The following is a 25873-nucleotide window of genomic DNA, read 5'->3' as shown; positions in this document are numbered from 1 at the left end:
ACGTTCGCGATTTTGCATTAACTCTGACAACCGAGACGAAGTACGAGGGCTTTCCGCGGCGGTTCCGCGTCTTTTTGCGTGGATAATCACGTCTTCGATTCCGCGCGGTGCGATATTATTAGCTCAAGATGCAGCGGAACAAAAAGATTCTATACATATTTGTTGCATTACAGACGTGACGTGTAATTTTATACAACGCGTATAGCCAAACGGAAGAACATTAGCTCGGATCGGAAGAAATTTAATTTTAAGTAAAAGAATTTTAAAAATACATATAAGAGTTTAGTAATAGGAGTAATAGGAGTAACGAGAGTAATGGTAGTTTAAAAAAAAATAAAAATTAATTCTACCGTACTTCTTGTGCGTGTCGTGCTTCTTGAACGTTGCGTTATTTTGCCTAGGAATGTGTTCTCCTGGATATTTACTGATTGTGCGTGAAACTATTCACGGGAGACAACACATAGAATATGCAAAACTTTTTAACAATATATGTCTTCTTAAAGATTCCAGAATATATTTTGCTATATATTTAAAAATGTTTCTTGTATTTTTGAATTTCCAATTGTTGGAGCTTTCCGAATTGCTTAGTTTCAGATTTTTGAAACTTTTATATTTTTCGAAACACTGGATGTCTGGCTTTTCGAGAATACTGGGTCAGTATACTCAACGAGGCTGCATTTTCCTCTCAACCTCCGCAATGGTCCGCCTTTGTAATGGTCTAAACCGCTCTTATCCGGTGTTCTAATTACACCCTTAATTACACGTGCACGCCGAGGAGTCTTTTCATGGCACGGTGGAATCTGTTCACCGGCATGAAGTCATTTCCTCACAAAGCTGTGAAATTTATTAAAGACAAGAAAAGGAGAACTCAAAGTTCCAGAAATCTCATAACACATTTACAATAAAATCGGAAAATAATATTTATATAGATATATGATTTAAGATAAATTTAAAACGATCGAATTTGATCGAAACAAGATCATAAAAATGGCTTCTCATTCAGAAAAATCTGAAAAACATTATTGAATTTTTTTCATATATTTTTCATACATTTCATACTTTATTTTTTCACTGATATAGCGATGTTTTATGTATAATCAGATAGAATACTTTTTACTCATCATCTTTTTCTCTTCCAGGGAACCTTTGCCGTAGTGCATTCGTCGACATCGGAATTTCGCGGTGAGTCTGCATCATATCTTCTCTCTTACGTTCTTATTCGTAGCGAACAAAGGTCATTATTTTTTTTTGTTACATACGTATATTTCTTTTTATAAATTATTCGAAAATCTAAGGAAAAAATTCGTAATACGTGTATCGAGATGTGCCGACGTTATTCGCACCTGTTGGCGTGCAAGTAGATCCCCTCGATCCTGCACCTATGTCGAAACGACCGCTACGGCGCAGCAACTCTGTAGAAATTTCTCTCTGGCAGCGGTTGCAAACCTGCCCTCGGCTACGACGCCGGGCTCTAAGCTCGCTTCTGCAATCGCCTCGGCTAACTGCATGCGACTCTCCGCGTTATGCATCATCTCGCGTTTTCCAGCTGGTAATTATCGTACCACTGTCATCCCGAGGCCTTAGCCTGCTTCTTCAGCCCGCTTCCTCCGACTCGAAATTCTGGCGAAATACATAGACTCTCGTTGATCTCTCAACCGAGTAATAAGTAAGATGTAGGTATCAGGAGTCACCGAAGATCTTTCACATTACAGACTTTTGGATCGATTTAGGATCGATCTTTCTTCGACGTAAACATCGTGCCAACCGCGGATTTATGAATTGCTTAATCGTTCTTTATAGAAATTCATGAATAACCATCTTCATAACATGACACGATTATTTTTTTTTTTATTATTTCTTTTTCTGCGATAAATAATCAGCATTAAAATTCCACCTTTCTACGTTATATTTGTACAATTAATTTGAAATTTATTTCGAGATTATTCTCCTCTCGGTCAATTTCAAATGGATTTAATAGAGTCCGTTGTAATAGAGTCTCATTTAACAGTTACAAAGATAAAGTTACAGAGTCAAAAATTAGGCAAGTACGTTAAACGATGGTCGAATTTACCCTAGAAACTATGATTGAAAGAACATCCGGTGATTCTGGGACACCATGTATAACGCAACGGATAGGTGCACTTTGCTATAGGTGAACCACTCGACTATCAACCTGGCAAATGTCAGAGTATCCTGCCGTCGTCGTCGGAACCTGTCCTGCACTCGTGCAGGCTGAGTGCGCGCGCGCGCGGGGAAATATTAGACCTCGCGAAACCCGCGGCTAAGTGCAACGTGTAGATTACAGCAACGCGGTGCATAATTCAGAGAGTTGTGTAGAATATATGTTTAATATATCTGGAAATAGTATGCGTTTGATTGCCGCTTAACCTACAATTTAATGGAAATTGAAATTGAAGAAAAATCCGGACTTAGGAAATTTTAAGAGATTAAATTTTTTTACACCATTTAATAAAATTGAGAAAAACTCGGAAATTCCTGAATTAGAACGCAGAATCTGAAGTTTAGTTTAAAACAAGTTTAAAATACATTATTTAATTTGATAATAATGTAACAAGTTAAATTATCTAATACAATGTACACACAACTTGAACAAATAGAACATACAATTTATAGAATGGAATTGAAATTAATTCTGAAGAGGAAGCTATATTTATCAAGTATTATTTATCATGATAAATCGATAATTCATCAGCAAATGGATAGAGCAGATTTTGCCTCGATTAAGCGAACGACTTCGTCATCGCGAGAGGAATTTGTTTACGCGCGTGTACGTGCTTGCGATTTAAAATTCGACCGTGCGTTTCGCAACGAGGTAAATAAGCGTAATTACAAGGTTTAAGGTTTTTGCGAAGTCGACTTCTCTTTTTCTCTTTCTCTCTCTCTCTCTCTCTCTCTCTCTCTCTCTCTCTCTCTTTCTCTTTCTCTTTCTCCCCCCCCCGCTTCTTTCATTAATCTCGTGCTTAATCTGTCTCGCGGCCCTCGCGGGGACGTTCCTCTCGCGCTCGTATCGCAATATCAATAAACAAGCAAGCAGTAACGAAAAGAAACGAGAGTGAGAAATCGATTTTTTTTCCTCCCATCCATCCAGAACACACATGTGCATTCGCCATTAACATTCCGATAGAAAGCGGTGACTCATTGCTGCCCATGGTGTATTTTAAGAGCGTCTAGAAACTGATGAAAGTCATTCAGTGACAACTTCGTTCTATAATTTAGAGGCCAAGCGTGATTCCGAGAGCATATTTACGAGACCGCTTACCGAAAATCCCAAGTTCTCTTAAGAGATCGATAATCGAAAGTATCTTTCAGTTACTCGCTGTTATTAAAAACTATACAAGCTGCAACCGAAAAAAAAGCATCACTAATTTCTCAATTTCAAACTCGATTTGGGACGAGTACGATTTCCGAGACGCCCAGATTTGACTGTGGTTTCTGGTAGTATTTCTTACGCTCAACAAAAAATTATATAGGTCTTATAGGGCTAACTGTTCTAGTTTTCGAGATATGCAGTATTAAAGCTCAAAATAAATATAATATATAAATCTTTACTTTTTTTAATTATTAAATATAATATATTATCGTATTTTATATTTATACTTTCTAACACATAAACTCTTTGAGTGTTTAAGTGTTTAAAGCGCGTCAACTAACCTATGTAGATTAGTAACGCGCTTTAAAAGTATTTAACTGTTTAATGATTTTCGTTAAAGCAGGGTACACACACACACGTGTGTATGTCCTGCTTTATAGAAGTTGTAATTTTCGTTAAAGCAGGGCACACACACGTGTGTATGCCTTGCTTTATAGAAGTTGTGATTTTCGTTAAAGCAGGGCACACACATGTGTGCCCTACGTAGGTTAGTTGACGCGCTTTAAACACTTAAATACTTTTAAAGCGCGTCACTAATCTATACGCCGAAAGAATATCATTTCGAATGGAACGTCCTACCTTGCGTACGGGGCCTCGCTAATCTTTTCAGTATTAATATTTTTAGTATATTGTAGACTCATCTGTTTAGTAAGGCGAAGATTTAATACATACTTATATTCATTAAAATTTAAGTGATATCTACATTATAGGGGTGTAAACTGAATAATTATTTTTTTTTAAACTAATATTGCATATCTTGAAAACTAGAGCAGTTAGCCCTATAAGACCTATATAATTTTTTGTTCAGCGTAAAAAATACTACCAGAAACCACAGTCAAATCTGGGCGCCTCGGAAATCGTACTCGTCCCCTCGATTCTTTCGAACAGCCAAAAATACTTCCCGTACAAAAATATGACAATATAGAGAATCCTCTATATAATTTAATTTGTTTTTATTTTTTTTCGTGTAGAATCGCATCTCCTTTTGATACGCAAAAGAAATTGATATCTCCAATAACGGCCCGGAGCATGAGAGACGACTGAACTATCTATCTCCGAAAATCAATGGCTCGATCTCTCGCTGCTCGTGACGTTACGTCGCTATCGAGAGGTCGGCGATGTGATCGATAACATTCAAATCAAGCTCGAAATCAGTTAACGTTCAGAAATATTTTGTGTCACGTACGGGGGCTTGATCGATTGATTTAATCCGCCGCAATCCTATATGAACATTAATTTTTTTGCTCTGTGCGGTCAATCATCGAGGACTAGGATCGTCAAGGAGAGAAATTCAACGGGCTCTCCTCGTCGTACGACGTATTTTACGGCGATGACCTCACTGTGTCCTTCCACTGTCTTCCTCCGGGCATCGCCAGCAAAAAGGACTATTAATAATTTGCTTTGCTTTCTCATTCTGCTCAATGAAACGTGCAAAGTATTCGATAATTGACAATGTCATCGGAAAAGAAACGGTTATATATGTAAATTTTACGTTATTTATTATATAATAATGTTTTGTATAATATTTATAAATTATCATTAATTTTACAATTCATATTATATTATCTTCAGTCTTAGCAGGTATCATAAATTTCGTTTAATTTTGTGTTCACGAACTTATATTTGATAGTCTTTATCTATATGGTTTTATTCTAAAAAAATTATCAAAATTAAAATATTGACTAGGAAATAATATTAAACGTATCATTCAGATATAAGATTTTATTATCACTATTAGTAATTGCAGTAATGACTTTTATGTCACGACGTCTGACAGACGTTGATAAATCTACATAGTAAAAAATTTTGTGTAGAATTTAACACATTTCACATGAACCAATTTACCCATTCTAATTTTTATGTTATATTTAACAGAAGGCAAATATGTAAATAAATAACGCAAGTAATATGTAAAAAATTAACACAAAATTGTAATATGGAAGCAAAGTTGATGTTAAATTAACATATTTATAATGTTAAATTTAATTAGAATAATGTTTTTCTTTCTTCTCTTTTTCTTACAGGAAACAGAAAACGATATCTTATTTTATAATATATGTATGGCATATAAAAAACATGTCGATGGAAACTTTTTATAGAGAGGAAAGTAACATATGTCACCAAGAATTCGTGCATTTACATATAAATTGTGTTATTTTAACTTTTATTTTAATTTTACATAGAAACGATGAATATTAACTTAAAGCAGAAATTCAAAATAACACAATGACAATATGTTACATTAACATAAGTGTATGTAAAAAATTTAGCAAAAAAGTTCTACACGGGTAGATTTTAACACAAATACCAAATGTTTTTTAGTGTAGTTTCACTATTTACTGAAATTGATTCACTTACAATTAGAAGTGAAAAATTATTCTTATTATACTGGTGATGATTAGAAGGAAAATTTAATTTTATTTTACATAATTTTTCTAAATTCTATTACTTCTCTGATGGAAGACTTAGAAACAATGTAACAATGCATCTAAAACGCGCGCGTTTTAAAATGACGTTATAATCTAAAGGTGACTCTCTCTCAATCGAGAGAATACTTTGTATAGCCCACGTCGTGCACGATAGTCACGTGGATTACAAAAGCGTCGGTGTTATTATGCGTCGCGACGCGACCCAGCGCGTCCCAGATATCCCTCGCTCGCGTAAAGCGGCGATTTCGACGAAGCCGAAGGAGGAGACTTCAACGCCGGCGTACACGCGATCCCACGCTCGCAGATGCGTATCTCCGCGCCTGCCTTCTCGATCTTGCCTTTGTTTTGGCCCGTTCGCGTTGCGTTTCCTGCCGTTTTCTATTTCGCGGCCCCTGCCATATTCCGTAAGCTTAATTATTATTATTATTATTATCATCTTTTTTTATTATTATAATCAATCACCGTTGGAGCACAAAACCATTTTGGTATTAACCATCTTCGAGACAGAATATGAGGAAATTGCCCTAATTGCATTGAATGCAAAAGCGCTGTGATCTACTGTGTTTGGAAAATCAAGGAAATTATAAACTATTACTTTTTTAATTTTAACATTCAATTTCTTGATTTTTTTTAAATCCGTCAGATCACAGCTGCATTTAAGTTTTAAACGTTATGTCATTAATTTCTTAAATTACAAGATTTGCATATTAAAATTGTTTTAAACATATGAAAAATTAAATCTAGGAAATAGAGAATGTTTTAAAATACAGAAATTCAAAAATATTTATAGAATTTGGCAGCTAGTGGTTTATTTGACTGAAACAATTCAAATTTATTTTTTATATATAAATTTAATTTAAATGTTATTTAACTTTTAATAAATTAATTAAATTCTTTGTATAATTTAGCTTTAGTTCGATTGATTTTATGTTTGTGACAAAGTCCACGTTTATGCGGTTCTAAATTAAGATCAAAATAGCGAGGAATGTAAGCCCGCGGATTTCGCCGGCGCCAGAAATAGCGGTTAAACGACGCTTTTAGACGCACTTTTATTTGGCGACTACATGTCCAGCGTGTTTATGCTCGTAGATAAAGAAGGGGGGCGGTCGCGTCTTTGTCCCGCGGCGCGTTTTCTCGAAAAAACAAGCGCTGTTTCTGGACACTCCTCACCCGGTGTGCCAGACCGGAGTCAAAACAATCAAAATTCCACGCACGGTTTCCCCGGACGAAAATAACAGATTCATCCAAATTCCATGAGCGACAAACGACGAGAGGCGAATCCCCTCATCTTCCCTCTTTTTTTCTGTAGTCCTGCCGTGAATGCCTCTAAAGCAACATAAAAATCGCTCTTAGAATCGAATCCGGCGACTCCGACCGGCTCATTAGGCATTCTTTTTTTTCAGAAACTCGATTCGGGCTCTTGCAAAATGATTTATTCTCTGTTCGAGGGGATATAAAAGCAAAGCAAATATATATAATATATATTTTTTGCTTTTATATATATATCTCTCTCTCTCTCTCTCTATATATATATTTAATTTAAATTACGTTTGAGTCATTCAAAGCTAAAAGAGTTTTATTTCACAAATTAAACAAAATCTTAGAGGAATTTTTAATATAATATCTCATAAAATAAATAGATATATAATAAAGAGACAAAATTTTAGAGAAAATTTAACCTTTTAACGGCTGACTTTTTTGCAAGAGTTTAACACACGACTCATGGTGGATTGAAGTTAGCAGGTATCAAATGTATGAAATTGTGAAAAAAATTATTTTCACAATTTTCCTACCCTCTAAACTACCTCTACATGCAAAAGCCACCCATAAACGTAAAGACGTTGTAATCTAATTTCCTGTTATATTATCCTGATCTAAATTGTAGAAAAAATACTCCCCCCAGAATATGCAGGTATATTATAAAAACCTTACAGACTGTTACTACGCTTATAAACCACCCTTACCTATTGAATAAAACATCCCCGTAGTTCAGAAATGTTACAAGTCGAAAATCTGGCTTACATTATTCTCAAATGAGAAAAATTTTATTAGGACATGGAAATCACCTCCAAGCCATCTCCTTGAAGATTAGCCACCCCCAAGCCACTCCTTGGCAAAAGATGATAAAATGACTATTCTAAACGCCCATAGAGACTGTTTTTTGGCGTATTATCACTGTTACTTTTCCCTTTTTTGTACAAAATTTTGACTTTATTTCAAAACCTATACATAAACTGAAGGTAAACAAAAAAATTTCTGCTTACACTTTGTGCTCATTTTTTTGTAATTTTGGCTATTTGACGGGGTGTGTCGCTGAAGGCTTGCTACCCTTAGGGATCCTTCAATGAGGGATAAGACACCAAGGGTGCAGGATGCGGATTGGTCGTCCGCCATTAATGGGATACTTCCGCTTTGAGTATATTTTAGTAAAGATAGTGTATAGCTAGTGTATAGTATATGTCACTAATGGCCGCAGGCGAAAGTGATCAAAACAGGCCGTATTGTCCTCTAAAAAGAGGCAGGAAGAAATGTAAGAAATATTATAACTGATAAAGTGAGAAAAAAATAAAAGTGTAAGTATTGTACTTAATAAATCCATTTTTATTACAATTGAATGTGATTTTATATTATCATTTAACACTGAAATGAGAATACATAACCTCAACTAATAAATCATCAAATTAGCTAATATTGATAAATATAAATTATTTAGAAAATGCAATATTGCGAAGCAGTTAATTGTGGCAATTCAAGTAAAAAAGGCTTCAAAATGTGCCATTTCCCTACGTCTCCGAACCGAAGAGCAAAATGGATAAAAAATGTGGGGCGTGATAACTGATCTCCTAAAAAGTATTCAACATTATGTGAAGTAAGTATTCAAGTTTTTTGTGATTTGAGTTTACTTATTTAACTTATATTTAACTTATATTTCTTATTCTAGAAACATTTTTCGGATGAAATGTGGGAAAATGCACAAAAAATTGGGAAAAAAAATTAAACCCAACAGCAGTTCCCAATTGTTTTGACCAGCTAACTCTTCCTTTATTTTCACTTACAACTATTTTAGGTAATTATTTATACTACTCGAATAATAATCATAAAAAAATTGGCAAGTAAATGATATTACTTTGATTTCATTTTAGAAGAGTATATTGAAGAACAGACTTCAAGCAATCATTCTGAACACAATTAATCTTTTTTTGATATTTTTGTCTGACATTTAATGCAGTTAAGGAAGTATTTTTTATACCTGCATGTTTTATTTATTATTAATATTATTTATTAATAATATTCAATTTTCATTAATTTATTTTTATTGTTATTTTCAGGCAAAAATGTCTATAATTTAAATTTTGTTTAACTATAAATAATTTTAAATTGTACATATTATTTCAAATTGTCAGAAAATTGTTCATATCTGTTTTATTTGAGCGAAACAAAGACTAATACTTCTCTCGAGAAATCACGCTTTTGACTTATTAAAGAAATAAAAATGTTTTCTTTATTTTATTCTTAAATTATTTAAAAACTACTGAACCCATTGATTACAAATCCTCTTTTTGAACCCTCAAAACATAGAGATGTATTAAGAATACAATTTTTGTTAATTAAACTACTGATCGTAATATTTTCCTTATTTTCTAAAAAGTTTTAATTTTCAGAGCTGGAAGTTAATAACATACATTTGCTCAGACTATCGCGTCAACACATTTTTAGTATAAAAATGATTTTCAAAATTGTTCTGTTTTTTATTTATTTATTGAATTTACAAATTTGCTAAATTTATATAAAAATTAAAAAAAAATTATTTATTGCATTATTTACTGCATTTATTTACTTTTTGTGATAAATTAAATTTATCAGTATTTATTGTGTTATTATTTACTCAATTTTTTAATTTACTGAATTTATTTTATTTAATTAAGTTTTATTTATTTACTTCAATTTAATTGAATTAATTCTTCAATTAGAATTAAATTTATGTAGACATATTTTTGATAGTTATTTTGTTTTATTCAAAAATGACGCGTAATATGCCTGCCGTCACTTCCGCTCCCATTAATGGCGGCTTTGTCTCATCCCTCATTAAAGGATCCCTAGCTACCCTCAGGTTCAGCAATTTTTTTTGTATTTAGAGCCTATCTTTCTCTTTAAAATGAGGCTTTAATGAAGTCAATTGATTTTTATGGCAAATATAATTTTTTATAGTAGGTGAGCCACTGGTTGAATAATGTCTTTCTCTCAAACAAAACTTTCCATTTCTGAACAAAATTTTTATCAACTTTTATAATAAAATATTATGTTTCTATAAACTTTGTTTCATTGTTATTTCATCACTATATAGCTGGTTACCCGGGGCTTCGCCCGGACGTCTTTTTCTTTTAAACGACATTATTTGTGTTATTACATTTGTGTTCTAGTTAATCTTATCCACCAATGTATGATTCATAAACACATATTTTTAATAACTTTCCACGTCACCTATAAAGTACTATATATTATTAACGCGTTTTTAGTGGTATCCCCAGTATTTTAAATTCTTTAAAAGAGTCGTACTTACAAGGGAACCTCGCGAAGTGGAAAATTCTGATTTTAATGAAACTTTCCACACATGTAGGGGGAGTAAAAAGATGAATTTAGATATTTTTTGTAGCGGCCCAAAAACGGTTTTAAGGGGTGAAACCACTGCTCATATGTAGAGCGGTTTTTTGCTTTTCTCGATATATCTCAAAAAATATTTGAGATATCAAAAAATGTTTCAAATAAAAGTTTTATGGTAAAAACATCTCTATTTAACCACATTAATAAAATTTTAAAAAACAAATTTTTGTTTAAAAAATTATTTTTAAAAAATATATTAATGTTGTTGAATAGAGGAGATTTTACCATAAAACTTTTATTTAAAACATTTTTTGATATCTCAAATACTTTTCCAAATATATCGAGAAAAGCAAAAAACCGCTCTACATATGAGCAGTGGTTTCACCCCTTAAAACCGTTTTTGGGCCGCTACAAAAAATATCTAAATTCATCTTTTTACTCCCCCTACATGTGTGGAAAGTTTCATTAAAATCAGAATTTTCCACTTCGCGAGGTTCCCTTGTTAGTAACTTTTCCTGTTCAAATTTTCCTAATCAACCAAATTTTAAAGAATTATATATGAAATAAAGGTAGAAAAAGGATTGAAGAACATAATAGAATTATAAATAGCCCGATATCTCAAAGCGGAAATTAAAGCAACCACGGACATTTATCAAAAAATTCAAAAATTTATAAAGAAAGAACTCTTTTACCGATCCTCGCTAAATTTAATAACAACCTTCCTTAAATGATACTCTATCCATCAAATAACTTATACATTTTTCAGGCAGAAATCGGTACCCCCTTCACCGATCCTCGTCAAATTCAAAACAACCTTCCTTTAATGATACTATATATAAGATGACATGTATAACTTATACACTTTTTAGGCAAAAATCGGCAACTTTTTCACCGATTCTCGCCAAATTCAATACTAACCTATATCTTTAATGATACTCCATCCATTAAAAAAAAATTTAGATTGATATCTCAAAATTTGCGGAAATTAGAGCAACCCGTAGATTTTTTTTAGACAGAAATCGGTAACCCCTTTATTATTATCTATTATCCATAACTAAATTTAAAGAGAGAGAAATAAATAAATAGAATATACAAAGATACATTATGCTACTGTTAAACATAACTAATTAATGAATGGAAATATTTGTATCATATAAAGAAATCAAAATCTTTTATTTAAATTTAGTTCGAAATTAAATTAATTAATTAAATTTTATTTACTTCTTTGAAATTCATCCCTTTCATTGGAGTAAAGGTGCAAATCTTTCATATCCAGCAGTAGGGTAGACCGGGGACAAAAGTAACAGGGTACAGTTGTAACATCGTGAATATTTCTTAAACTATAAAAGGTACGTGTGTATGACCGCGAGGCGAGATTCGCTAGATAGAGCGGCATTTGTTCCTTAGTTCATTGCCGCCCCTCGCGGAACGTGCACGTGTGCAGGAGAAAAAGTTACTTTTTTCCTTCCTGAAGTAAGTTTTCTTACGTGCATAAAATCTGAAATATTTTTCTTTCTTTATGCCGAAGGTATAAGGTTTTATTTTTATATGTTTTAGTGATTATTTATGTTGATGATTTGCATAATACGATTGACTTTCATCCAGATATTTATGTAAAAAATTTACTTCAAATCATAAAATATCATTAGGGGACAATTGTAACATTAATGCCTGGGGACAGTTATTGTAGCGTTACAATTGTCCCCGTTGCTCGGGGACAACTTCAACTTAACCTAACCCTTTAAATATATATATATATATGATAATAAATAATCTTTTAGTTGAGAAAACAGTATTATTTGTTTTTGTTTGCTATAATGTAAAAATACTGATATTGTCATGTAATAAATTATTTTATCATTAAAGTTACATTTTTTATAGAAAATTTGTAAGATTGATTACATAAACCTACTAAATAACCATTATTTTGTTTATAGATGATGTGGTACAATCGTTCCCCTCTGCTGTTACAATTGTCCCGGGGGTTGGGACGGTTGTAACAGTATTCCTCATATTCTTTAAACAATAATAACTTTTTTTCTAGTTACATTACTGAATTCAGCACAAGAAAATTTTGTAGTCAAATAAATTCTACATTTAAAGGTACAGGTCTTTTTTACGTAGATATTATATTTTAACTGTTATAAAATCTTAAACTCAAAATGTTACTTTTGTCCCCCGGTCTACCCTATTTTAAATTGACATATAATACGTAAAGCAACAGAAATTAATTAATCTAAAATAGATATTGCCGTTTTGTAAGTTGACATATAATGCGTGAAAATAGCAACTTAATTTGTCTTTTTTAATTGAAAATCAAAGATCAAATTATTAAAAACAAGTTTCATAGATGTGAACAGTTTATTAAGCATTAAATCGAAGAACATTCTCCTATAAAGAGAGTTGGATAATGTTCAAACTTTCTCTAAATTTTTTTTTAAATAGAAAATCATTAAAAGATGAGTGTTATTGAATTTGGAAACGGTCATTGAAAAGATTAGGTTTGCCCATATTATTTAATGAAGTTTTCGAAAATTTAAAAATGTTATAACGTTCAAACATACACCACCCGTAAGTAAATAAAGAATTATTAAAAGAACACCGATACTAAATAAGTTATTAGAGAGTTTTTGCAATACCGTCTTTCAGATACCGTCCTTCCTTAAATGATACTCTATCCATCAAATAACTTACACATTTTTCAGGCAGAAATCGGTACCCCCTTCACCGATCCTCGTCAAATTCAAAACAACCTTCTTTTAAGGTAGTTGTATCACAAAACCCATTTTCATAAAAATCTTTTAAAATTTGAACAGCATATTAATGTAAACACGCTCTACACACACGTGGAAGTAGAAAAAGCTTGACTATACCAAAGTTGAAATAATGGAAATCAAACTTAGCACTTTTTACATGTATCGTAGGGCGAAAACGGCTTCCTATATCACGTTTGTAATTGTAGCGATCAAACTACTCATACGATTTTAATAACAAACAAAGAGATGACAAAAGAGACTTGTAAAAATATTCTTACAAAAGTACAAGACCCTTATCTATCTAGTTTTGAAGCAATTGTTACACAAAGTACACAATTTCTCATAGCGGTGGACGCATACAACAGCTAACCTGTAAAGATCTTGCAACACTGCGCACATGAAGATTAGATATGTAGTTTAGACATTACCGCTAAAGCTTTAAGTCTTCTCTTCAATACTTTTTTTTCTCATTAATCTTCCTTCGTAACAAACAGAATAATAAATTTCTTTCGCCAGTATATAGAATAACAATTAAAGTAATTTAAATCGACCGTGACTGGCAATATATAACGTCTTTTCGATATGAACATTGAAAAACTGTGAGCCAACTTGGTTTGTCGGATTCACACAGAACTTTTTCGGCTCAATCATCGAGATATTATTAATTTCGACCATGGGTTTTTGTCAGTTGATGTAATTTCTAAATTAAGTAGTTTTAATTTTTATTGCAAAAAATATTACCCCAGCCAGGGTTTGAATCTGGAACCTCCCATATACCGTGCGGATGTCGTCAATTCGACCACTGGGGCTGTGGTAATATTTATTGCAATAACAACTATAAGATGGAGCACCAATTCTTAGGTCGACGTATAATTTTCAATGTTCATATCGAAAAGACGTTATATATTGCCAGTCACGGTCGATTTAAATTACTTTAATTGTTATTCTATATACTGGCGAAAGAAATTTATTATTCTGTTTATTATACACCGTCGACCTAAGAATCGGTGCTCCATCTTATAGTTGTTATTGCGATAAATATTATCACAGCCTCAGTGGTCGAATTGGCACGACACCCGCACGGTATACGGGAGGTTCCAGGTTCAAACCCTGGCTGGGGTAATATTTTTCGCTATAAAAATTAAAACTATTTAATTTAGAAATTACATCAACTGACCAAAACCCATAGTCGAAATTAATAATGTCTCGATGATTGATCCGAAAAAGTGCTATGTGAATCCGACAAACCAAGTTGGCTCACAGTTTTTCAATGTTCATATCAAAAAGACGTTATATATTGCCAGTCACGGTCGATTTAAATTACTTTAATTCCTTTGTAACGTTCAACAGACATTTTTGCTTCTATTTCTTCTATTTATTCAAAATAACCTCGATAGCATACTAACGCGAGCGTCGCGAGCTAATCTTGATGGTATACTGACATTACTGACGCAAGTAAAAACAGTAAAAACAGTACAAGCTCAGTCAAAAGTTTTACACAGATAAGTAGAGTTTTCCGTACATTATCGTATTGCAGTGTGACCTTTATTTTTTACTAATACTGTCGCGATACAACTACCTTAATGATACTCTATATAAGATGACATGTATAACTTTTACACTTTTTAGGCAAAATCAGCAACCCTTTCACCGATTCCCACCAAATTCAATTGGCCAACCTACTTTTAATGATACTCCATCCATAAAAAAAATTTAGCTCGATATCTCAAAATTTGCGGAAATTAGAGATTGGAGCAATCACGTAAATTTTTTTAGACAGAAATCGATAACCCCTTTATTATTAGCAATTTTTTGAATTTTATTATATTCCTCAGTTTTTTCTATTCCTATTTCATATATAATACTTTAAAATTTGGTTTTTTGTTTTTAAATTAATAACGTTCAAACATACACCACCCGTCAGAATTTTATATGAATATTAGTAGAGGAAAGACCCCTATTATGAGATACCACGTACATCTATTTTGTGCGTGATTATCGGAAGTCTATGGGCAGAATTGAAAAATGTAGTAGGTCAGTTTGAAAGGAATTTAATAAGCTTTAAATGGCTGAAGTGTAAAATCTAATTTAAATATTAATTTTTTTAAAAATTAGAAAAATGTAAAAAATGAGCTTCATGCAAAATCCAAAAAGTGTCCTCCTAATATGAGATACCCCGAGAAATCGCTAATAAAGTGCAAAATATATCGGTATTGCAATTGAAAACTTTATTTAATGTCTCTGAAATACAAATGTAATGGAGAAGCTTATTTGCAATAATCGCAAACCCATAGCACTTATACTCAATATTTCCAGCGCAGCTAGTGTGCGCTCAGCATGAGCATGCGATCACTATCAGCACACTTTTATAAGTTCGTATGAATTTTCCCTTAACTTTAACACAGTGTTTTCCCTCTTTTTATTACTGTACAATAACTTTCATACTCTAGCAACGATCGTCACTCTGAATATCTCATATTACGGACACCACGCCTTGCGGTTTCGTGATCACCAAATCTATCCTCTACAATTAAGCAACTCAACATATTCTGTATTTTCCTGTTAATACGACCTTACTCTATCGCTGCATACAGAACTCATTGTTAAATATTTATTTATTATATAATAAACAAGGTTCAAAGTCTTACCTTCATGGAACTTGACAACATCCAAATTCACAATTTCGATATTTGTGACGAGTGCATGCACGATCGAATAATGAATTTTCTATTAAATAGGTTTTACACGAAAGACAATAAGTTCATAGTGGAACCAACAAATAGAACCTATTAGTTTAGCAGAGACCCCGCTTTCGTATATTAGGAGCTTATCTCATAATAGGGGACTTTCCTATATAGATTGAACAATTTATCTAAAAAGGGAGTTTATCTTAAATAATGATTGTAATTATCGCTTTGGAGTGTCACACTTTTCCACTCTTGCGTCCTCGATTTTTCAAATATCTGGATCCACGCGGAATCTTTATACATGAGCGTGACTAGTTTTTAGCAATGGTGACACGCGGAACGGTCTAACACGCGCAACACACGCGCGACACGTTCGCCATTATCGCAATTTTATAGTTAATTAATACCGTGGCGTGGTCGCGGTATCATGAACAGCTGGAATTTTTCACCAATTATTTGTTTCGCAGGCCGCAACGCCACCGCAGTGGCGATTCATCGCGTAGAACGGATACATATTGTGGTCATTTTTAAGCGAGAGAACCCCGATTTCTCGAAACGCCAACGAAAGTAAAAAGATACATACGAAAAGTTAAGAGAAATTTGCTCAGGCGTGGACCTCCTTAGTCCTTATTGGTTAATCTAATTAAATTTATAATTATCTTTTTATTGCACAGAAGCAGTAATATATCGACGTTTCTTCTTAAATACTGAATAATTAATGTAGTGTTAATATTTAATTCATATATGTTGTGAATTGACTAATATTATGTAAAACATGTTCTAGGATAAATAAATAAATAAATTATTAATTATTTTTTACATTAAATATTTAAGCTTAATTTTGCAATGTACATTTCCACGTAGCCGTTTATAAATTTCTGCTTGAGTTCTGCTTGGTATTATCGCGTTGAGAATGATTTCCGTGTTTGCTCAGCGAGATGTGCGCACGAAAAAATGCAATTTTGACGATAATCGCGATCGCGCACTTTCTCCTTCGCAACGCCGCGCGCTCATTTGCATCGTATCGTAATTTTCCATCGAAAATAAGCGCGCGAGAATACGTATCACACTAGCTTTTCAAGGAACTTGTTATTAAGTAACGATTTCCTTGAAAATATTTCCATTAATCGCGATCACCGGCATACGATAAGCGCTTACAGGGTGTCACGAAACTCTCGACGGCGTTACAGCGGTGTCGTCACTTCTCTGACTCTCCTCTCCGTGATGAATAAAAATGCCGAGGGTTCCGTATTTTTGAACCTAGTTTGAGCCGCGTACGTAATTTCCTTTCGAAACGGACATCGTGGGCGATAATCTCCGGCGCGATTGATGAATCTTCCTCGACGCGGATGGAGCGCACGGAGGCTGCGTCATCGCGAAGATTTCCAGCGCGCGAAAGAGCCGACGACACCTTCGTCGTCGTCGTCGTCAAGCCGCGTGTAACTCCACGAAGATTACACGCATCCGGAACGCGCGCCGCAGCCGCGATCGACAAAGCGATGTTATACGGCTTTATCCGTGATTACGCGTAGTGCTCGTCTCTATCCCCGTCCCGGGATTCCGTTTTACTTCGACTTTCATAGTTACGATTTACCATAGCAATAACAGTTATCCCTAATGATCGAATCAATCATCTTGGATGGAATGCTATTCCGCAATCCTGCGATCTTTCAGAAAACACAGGGAACGTGTGTGTATGTGCGAAAGAAATGCACAATATGTTCACCGGCGAGAATTCATTCCTCCGAAGTGAATTTATTTTTATTATTATCATCGAAAGACGCTCGTTTTATATATGGGCATAGAAGATTGAGACTCCCGAGAGTCCCGAGAAACGCGTTATTTCGTATATGTTTTTGTTTAGAGCAATGATCCTATCGATACTTTAATTTGGAAAATGGGGTCTCATTCGGTCTTTTTTCGGATCGACTGCAGCGTAAAACGACGCTCGATCACCGAAAAAGTTCACACCTCGCTGGCCGCATATAATGCAGCTTGTTGCACTTTCGCAACGCGGATAAATATATACCTGCACGAGGCTCGCGCACACTCGTATTCGTACTCACACACGCACATACGCACATACACACATACACACATGTATGCGCGTATACACGGGCAATCGTTGCACCGAGAGCTCGTACCCACACTCTACTGCCCACACGCGTGTGTACGATACCGGAACGAAGCGAGTGACTAACCTCTGGGAATAGAAGAGATGAGGGGATCTCTGCCAGGTTAACCCTTCGAACCAAATCGGTTGAGTTCTCCAGGATCGAAGATTTACGCTGGGCGCTCCGAAAATTCCTCCGAACGGCTTACGGCGCGGTTTGTCATACGTGCAGGTGCTCCAGGAAAGGTCATTTACTGATCGAGGGTCGTGTGATGCACGAACGCATCCTGGACGACGCGAGGCGTCGTCGCGGCTCGACGCTCTTCGCACAGGTATCCAAGCAGGTCTGTCGATGTGGTGGCCATGCGACTTTATCGATTCTGTCTTCCTTGGGAACTAGTAGACGACTGATACTCGAGTCCTCAAGACGCAGTATGTCCCGCGGTTGATACAGAATGCAAGAGTATTATCTAAAACTATGAGATGTATAAGCCTTCTTTATATTCTTCGACTGCGATCCATCCAATCTTGATTCTGTAGACTAAGACTTTTCTGGAATTTTTGAAGATGTAACTGATCTCTTCTTGATTCCTTTAAAAGTATAAAGACTTTAATGTCTTGAATATTCAAGCTATAACGGATTCTGATTTTTGGGTTTTTAGAATATAGATTCTGTATTTTGAAGTGTGTAAAAAAATCACGATTTTTTAATATTTAAACTATAACGAGTCTCGATTCTTGGATCTTTAACTGTAACAGGTCTTGGCTTTTTCCGCGGTATGAAACCGGATTTATTTCCGACTTTCCTCAACACTATTCGTGTACTATTCTTTTCGGCACTCGCGCGAGACGCGATATATCAAATCCTCGATAACCGACTTATGAGCCACGTCGTGTCTCTGAAAGGCCGGAAACCCCGAAAGAAACGCGAATATCACTCTCACTCACGCGTACGCGTTCGCGAATATGTTCCACGAAATTTCGCGAGGGCGAGCCTTAGCACCGTTGTGCAGGTCCACGTGTCCCTCCTATCTCGACTCTCTCGCGAGCTGGTGCAGATAGAACCGATCCTCCCGACGAAGTTCTTGAGGATCTGCGATCGCCGGACGCGACCAGCGACCAGTGGTACCAGCTGTTTCGTGGACGCCGTGGTATGCGGCCGTAAACCGTATTGCTCGCCGGCGACCGAACGACTGTAAGCGCGATGGTGGTTGTGGAGCAGGACGAGGAGGAAGAGGGGGTGGAGGAGGAGGATGAGGAAGAGGAGGAGGAGGAGGAGGAAGTGGTAGGGTAAGTGAGCACTCGAGGAGAAAGAGATCTCTTTTCGCGGCGTCCTCTTCCACCTCGCCGCCGTGATCGTATGGTGATTCTTAGTCCACCAACTTCAAGTCGTCGCGACGCTGCCTTCGACAACAACGATGACGACCGATTTTGATAGCGAAATAATTCGTTTAAGTTAGTACGAGAAAATGCTCGGAGGATTCACGAAAGAGCGCCATTTTGCTTCTTTGGTACATCAGTTCGAAGTCGTGATGACGCTATGGGTTTTTGGAAAATGATGATTATATTTTAATGACTTCAACAGCAAATAAATAAAAGAAAATGTCTTGGGAAACAGAAAGAAATATTTTATTCCTTCGACTCGTCAGTTTGGGATCGTCGCAGCGTCATGTCAATTATGTCGACAATGGAAGTCCAAGTAGACCCTCACTGAAGCACCGAGAAACACGCTACTTGTAGAACATTTTTCAACTGTTATTGTTATAAAAACATCACTCGAAAATGCGAAAAAAAGGAGATCCACCGAAAATCTAATGTTCTAAGAATTTATCTTGAAAAGTTTGAACTGCAAATCTGAATCACACAAGATTTGGAAGATCTTGAAACCTCTTTGAAGACTTAGCTTCGAGGACCAAGAGCCAACAGGACGAATAAACTCTTTCGGCGAGACTGCGTGCGCGCGCGACAGGATAACAAAGGAGAGAAAGAGGGAGAGAGAAAGAAAAAAGAGAAAAAGAGGACGACGGCGACGTCGCGACGCGCGTCGTCGGCGAGGTGAAACAAACTACTGATCGGTCCCCGTTGTTGCTCTATGGCGTGCATCATGGCGTGGACTTCCAGCGGTGTAGCTCACGCAGGCCCCAGCGACGAGAGGGGCTCGATGGGGCCCGAGGGTGGGAAGTGGGAGGAGGGAAGCGATCGGACGCGAGGGTAAGAGAAAGAGGGAGAGACAGCAGAAGTGAGAGAGTGAGAGGGGACACGTACTAGGTAGGTAGGTAGGTATGTATTCTGCCTCGGGCGACTCCACGTATAGCGGTACTTGGGAACCCCTTTCCTCCCGGGGCCCGCGTTCGCCACCCTCCCTTCTTCGTGCGCCAACGCGCGACGCCCTCCTCTCCGTCAACGTGCACAAAGGTTCTCCAACCGACGGTTCTCCGCGCGCTGCACGTGTCACTAACACGAGGCCCGGGACTCCATCGGGCCCCACGGACACGGGGCCCGTCGAGTTGCGCGCGCGCAATGCGGGGAAACTGACTCGCCGCCGATGCAACTTCAAGGACGTGGCTTTTCGGCCTAAGTCTAGGCGCTTCGACCTACTGCCGCCGGAGACTTGGACGAGGGGTTAAGACATGTTCATCGAGTTCATCGAAAAGAAGGAAGAACAAGGATTATCAATCGCGAATGCTTGCCCGGGAAAGATAATTGATTAATAGAGAGCGCAGCAAAAGTAGTGCTAGTAGTAGTAATGGTATCACTAATAACATACTACCCGGTATTTTGTACAAGTTGTTTGTATTAATTTTTAAATTCTTTTTCATACCTTCTCTCTAATCTTTTTATTTTTATTCTTACAGACGATAATATATAATTTTAAATATAAACATTAAAAGATATGTCTAGGCTAAATAAAAATAAAAATTTGATAATTAAAATTAAAAATATTACAACTGCACAATTGTAATTTTTTTAAAAAGTTTATTTATAAAATATTTTTCCCAAAGTTAGAATTGCGAGAGTCCGGAATTATGTTGAAATTAATATACAATTATGAAAAACTTTAGTTTTCCGAAAGGATTTTTATACATATAATACAATATTTGCATAAAATTCCAATTTGCATACGATTTTGTCGGGATCTGTTATGATTTATTAATATATTTAGTAATCCAAGACGAGGTATTATCTGTAAAACTGACAACCATCGATTTGTATTGACATATCTCGCGAATCTGGTACACACGAGAAAGGTTTGTTTGTACATCGCGATCGTGGAGACGCGCAAAAAGAATAACATAAGCGCAATGCGCATAAGTAATCGATCGACCGGCAACAATTTATGCCCGGTTTCTTGGCGGAATTTATTCGAACTCGCATGATTTGCGGTGTTTTCTTCCCACGGAGATTCTAGCAATGCGAAATATCTACTCTAAAGTTTCGATGCGAAACTGTAGAATCGGCAGCAGAATTGAATATTAGTAAAACCATTGCCGATAACACACTCAAAGATGATGCAATTGATTATTTAGGAATTTTTATTATACAAGGTATTTTCCCTAAGTGAGTACAAAAAATTGAAAGGAATATTCCGTGGCTTATTTTAAGAAGAAAAAGTCCTAAATTGCTTTGTTTTCAAAATACAAGATGTTAAAGTTGTGAAAAAAATATGAAAATTTTTTGAAAACTTGGAAAACGTTTAAAGATATTTTATTCAAATTTGATATGCGTACATGTGGTATTAAAAACCATTTTCCAGGACTAATGAAATATTTTTAGATCTACCACGGGCGTGTGTATGGGTAATTTTGTATTTTGAAAGCGAAGCAGTTTAAGGCATATGTTTATAGAACCTATTCTTTCTAAGATAAGCCACGGAATATTCTCCTCAATTTTTTGTACTTACTTAGGAAACACCCTGTATATTGCAAGAATAGTTATTTGTGTAACAAGTGCGAGAAGTTGAGAATTGGACACGGGTGCAGAGTGGACGTACGAGCCGAAGGCGAGTGCGATCACCCGCACGCGTGTCTAATTCTCAACCCGCACGTGTTACACACCTTATTTTATATTACAAAGTGCGTGGAAAGTGGCCCATTATTGCGCGCGCGTCATCTGTGCGACGGATGGCCAATTCCACATCCACACACGTCGAAACAGATGGCGCGCGCGTAATAGGCCACTTTCCACGCACGTGTGATCCCCTACAGCACGAAATATTGCAGCAACTTGCAGCAACATTGCAGCAATATTTTAATGTTGCTGCAATGTTGCTGCAAGTTGCTGCAATATTTCGTGCTGTAGGGGATATAATAGTTATTTGTGTAACAAGTGAGGTAAGATGCTTGCAACATAAAATAGGGAGTGTAAGTCGTGTGTAAAGATGAAAATTCCCGGGTGCGGTTACCGCACTCGCCTTCGGCTCGTGCGTAAACTCCGCACCCGGGAATTTTCATCTTTACACACGACTTACACTCCCTATTTTATGTTGCAAGTGCCTGGAAAGTGGTCTATCACGCACACGTAGTGTGCGTAATGGGGCACTTTCCATGCACGTGTTGCATAATAATTATTTGTGCAACTCGTGCGTGAAGTTGAAAATTCCCGGGTGCGGAGTTGACGCACGAGCCGAAGGCACCCGGGAATTTTCAACTTCACGCACGAGTTGCATACCCTATTTTATGTTGCAAGTGCGTGGAAAGTGGTCTATCACGCACGCGTCGCGTGCGTAATGGGCCACTTTCCATGCACGTGTGACAATAGTTATTTGTGTAACAAAGTGCTGTAAGATGGATTATTAATTTATTGCAGCACAATTTTTGTTTTTGGCAAAAAAAAGGATGAGTTTCGCTTAAAAATTTCTCGAGATCTACGGGGTTCACCTACATCGCAGGCCGTGGGCCCGATTCCAAGGTTAATCGGATAAGTATCCTTTTTATCGTCGAAACCTACATTTCAACAGATCCAGATCCACGTTGGAAATGTGGATCTCATTGTAGCGAGACTACAAGTTTGATCCCCAGGAGATTGATTCGCGCCGGCCGGCTGATCGCGGAAAAATGGCAGGAGAAAGAAAGCCTGACTAATAACGCGGCGGCGGCCTTGGAAAAATGCCGCCGCCGCCACCGCCACCGCCGCGCCGCTGCGATGCAGGCCGCGCGGATGATGGAGCGCAGGAACGTGCGGAAGAACCGTGCGGCGAAAAGGAAAAAGTCGACGAGTTCTGATCGATGATGTCAGAAGGATGCGCCGCTTATCGACGTCTGCACGTGCGCTGAGATGCTTGCAATTAAGCTTCTTTCTCGCTCGCGCCTTCTCTCTCTTCAGCAACCTAACCCACCCTCGTCCCGCGTAGCACGTGCATACCCAGTATAACCGCAATCAGCGCGAAGTCATGCGAAAATACGAACGACACGACGCGACGGCGCGGCGATAGGATGTAAACCGTTCCGATAAATGATAACATTGCATCGACATAACTGACCAACGCAATCCCTCGCGTTATTATAAGCCGAGACTCGCAGAATCTTATTGGGATTAAATTTTATTTAGAAAATTCGAATTCATTTATATACCTACAGATTCTATTGCAATACACACAGTTACACTTGTAACAAAATTTAAAGTTTGAATTAAAACAAAGTTGAAATTTAAAATTCGATTATTTGTAGTAAAATTTTAATTTTACGCTTTAGAAGGCGAATTTTATTGCAAGCTTAATTGTGTATAGCAAAAATTAAAGTAGTTGAATATTACAATTAATATAATTGTAATTGTTGTAAATTTTACATTAATTAATTAATTAATACATTTTGTTATAAGTGATAAATGATAAATGTAATATTAATGAAATATTGTTTTTACCAACCTTTTTTTTCAAATAATATATCATTACAATCTGATTTATATGGAATAACATAATATCTCTATGATGATTTCGTTTACGAGAAGACAGGGAGGAACAGGATGTGAATATTCTTAATAACAGTAACGGCTCATTCGGGATCCCTTTATGGTCATTAATTCACTTGGTCGCGCTAATAACGCTGCGGTATTATTATTATACCCGATGGTATTATTATTATGCCCTGATGAAGCTCGTTAAGGAAACTACGAGTATTTGGTTGCATCCTCTCTGCTAATTGCGCGTATAAAACAGAGGCGCAGTGCCATCGAAGAATCTCTCTTGTGATTCGGAAATTATTCTTCAAATTATCCTAGGCCTCAAAATTCGAGAAAGGATCCATGAGTTTAAATTTATTCCTTAAAGGGAGATTTTTGTGATTTCCAAACAGTACCATATTTAAAATCGAGGCATGCGTGCTGTCTAGGTTCCAAATAGCAGTAAGAAACTTAGAATTTTCCACTAAAGCCACTACAAACTTTTCTTTTTGCACAAAAACGCAGAAATTTAGAGATGCAAAGAAAGATTTTTAAAGAGCCATTTTAACTTCAAGGATTCTTAATTTTTAAGTTTCACGCAAAAACGCGAATATAATAAAAATAAAATCTTTTTTGAAATATACAATTATAAGTCCTCTAAGATCCTCTCAAAATTCAACGACGATTCAGAGCTCAAAAAGCTTTAGAGATTTTCGAGGCTTTAACATTTTTAAAATTCAGACTTGCACATTTTTCGCAGATTTGATATCGACAGTGATTCAAAGCTTAAAGGCTCGAAATTTCCGCTCGATCAGAAGGGAGACGCGAGAGTCGAAGGGATTTTTCCGAAATCAAAAGTTCGGAAAGTTTCCCAAGGCCCGAAATTCGACGGGGGCCGCGGATTCTGAGAACCGGCCGAACGGGGTAGCCACCGTAGCCGAATTCGTCGAGTCGGTTCCGGTACGCGATCACGGCGAGCCAGGTGCAACAGGTGAGTCCGGCTTGGTGAGTCGGGCCCGGGCAGACACGGCGCGGCGCGCCGCGGTTCGGCCAATCGCAGGAGAAGACCTACATACGAGGCTACCACCACCCGCGGTCGCCTAAGGACATCGGTGCGCACAACCGGTTCGACATAACTCCCGATCCCGTTAACACGCGGCGCGCCGCGCGTCGGAGAGGAACTCTTTCAGAGTTTAGATAGCGCGGATTCGCAGACTCCGCTCGGCCCTCGGCCGCGGTGCCTTAAAGATTCTCGCTTCTTACTTCATTTTTCTCCCTCCCCTTTTCCCTCTCCATAAGTGTCTCTGTTCTCCATTTCGAGCAATCTACATACTTCTTTCCCTCTCTCTTTGTCTGACTTCAATCTAAATAAATCAACTTAATAGTTCTTACACTCCGATTGTCAGAAAATACCTGCTGACATAAATGAAATTGTTATGAATCAAAGTCTTTCATACAAAGTAAATTTCCGATATAAGATTAAAATGATACGATTTATTTTTGTTACAAGAGTATGTACATTACAATTTTTACAAAATGTTTGCAGTTTTATTAGTAAATTTGGGATTTTTAGAAATTTATTACTTTTAAAATGGGAAATTTTCTTTAATTATACAGATAAATTTGAAGAACATAACTTAGGAATTTTTTGTCTCGAGTGTTAAAAGTATTCTAAAAGCTGCATTGATTAAACTTCAGTAGCAACATAAATTAAAAAGACTTTTTTATAATGATATATTATTTCTTGAGGATTAATAATTTCCTAAAATTTCTACGTGAAATCAAATCGGGTAATACAATTCACAGATTTTAGAAATTTATCATTTTAGAAATCTTGCAGAAATAATTTCTTTATTCTTCTAACGATCTCCTCATTTCTTTGCAGGAATCTTCGCTGTGGTGCACATTGTCGATGCATCGAAGTCCGGACTTTGCGGTGAGTTTTACATCGTTACGTTCCCATCCGGTGACATACACACGCGCAATCAGCGAGATGGTCCGTCGCGATAATTCCGTCC

At 36.4% G+C, this 25873-nt stretch overlaps 1 protein-coding gene and 1 long non-coding RNA gene across 2 annotated transcripts in view; one reads left to right on the top strand and one right to left on the bottom strand.

The window, feature by feature from the left end:
• LOC139822207 (uncharacterized) overlaps positions 1-19158 on the bottom strand; it is a 59081-nt gene extending 39923 nt beyond the window's left edge. Inside the window, exon 1 of the mRNA XM_071793827.1 lies at positions 18067-19158. The gene's annotated coding sequence lies outside the window, so the exon portion shown is untranslated. The remainder of the gene's footprint in view (positions 1-18066) is intronic.
• The window catches only part of LOC139822208 (uncharacterized), an 80637-nt gene continuing 55902 nt past the window's right edge, over positions 1139-25873 (top strand). Inside the window, exons 1-2 of the long non-coding RNA XR_011734478.1 lie at positions 1139-1182; positions 25741-25791. This is a non-coding gene — a long non-coding RNA (uncharacterized lncRNA). The remainder of the gene's footprint in view (positions 1183-25740; positions 25792-25873) is intronic.

Source organism: Temnothorax longispinosus, chromosome 11 (assembly GCF_030848805.1).
Source record: "Temnothorax longispinosus isolate EJ_2023e chromosome 11, Tlon_JGU_v1, whole genome shotgun sequence".
NCBI lineage: Eukaryota > Metazoa > Arthropoda > Insecta > Hymenoptera > Formicidae > Temnothorax > Temnothorax longispinosus.
Note: the sequence above shows the minus strand (reverse complement) of the source record. Positions and strands in the feature narration are given on the sequence as shown.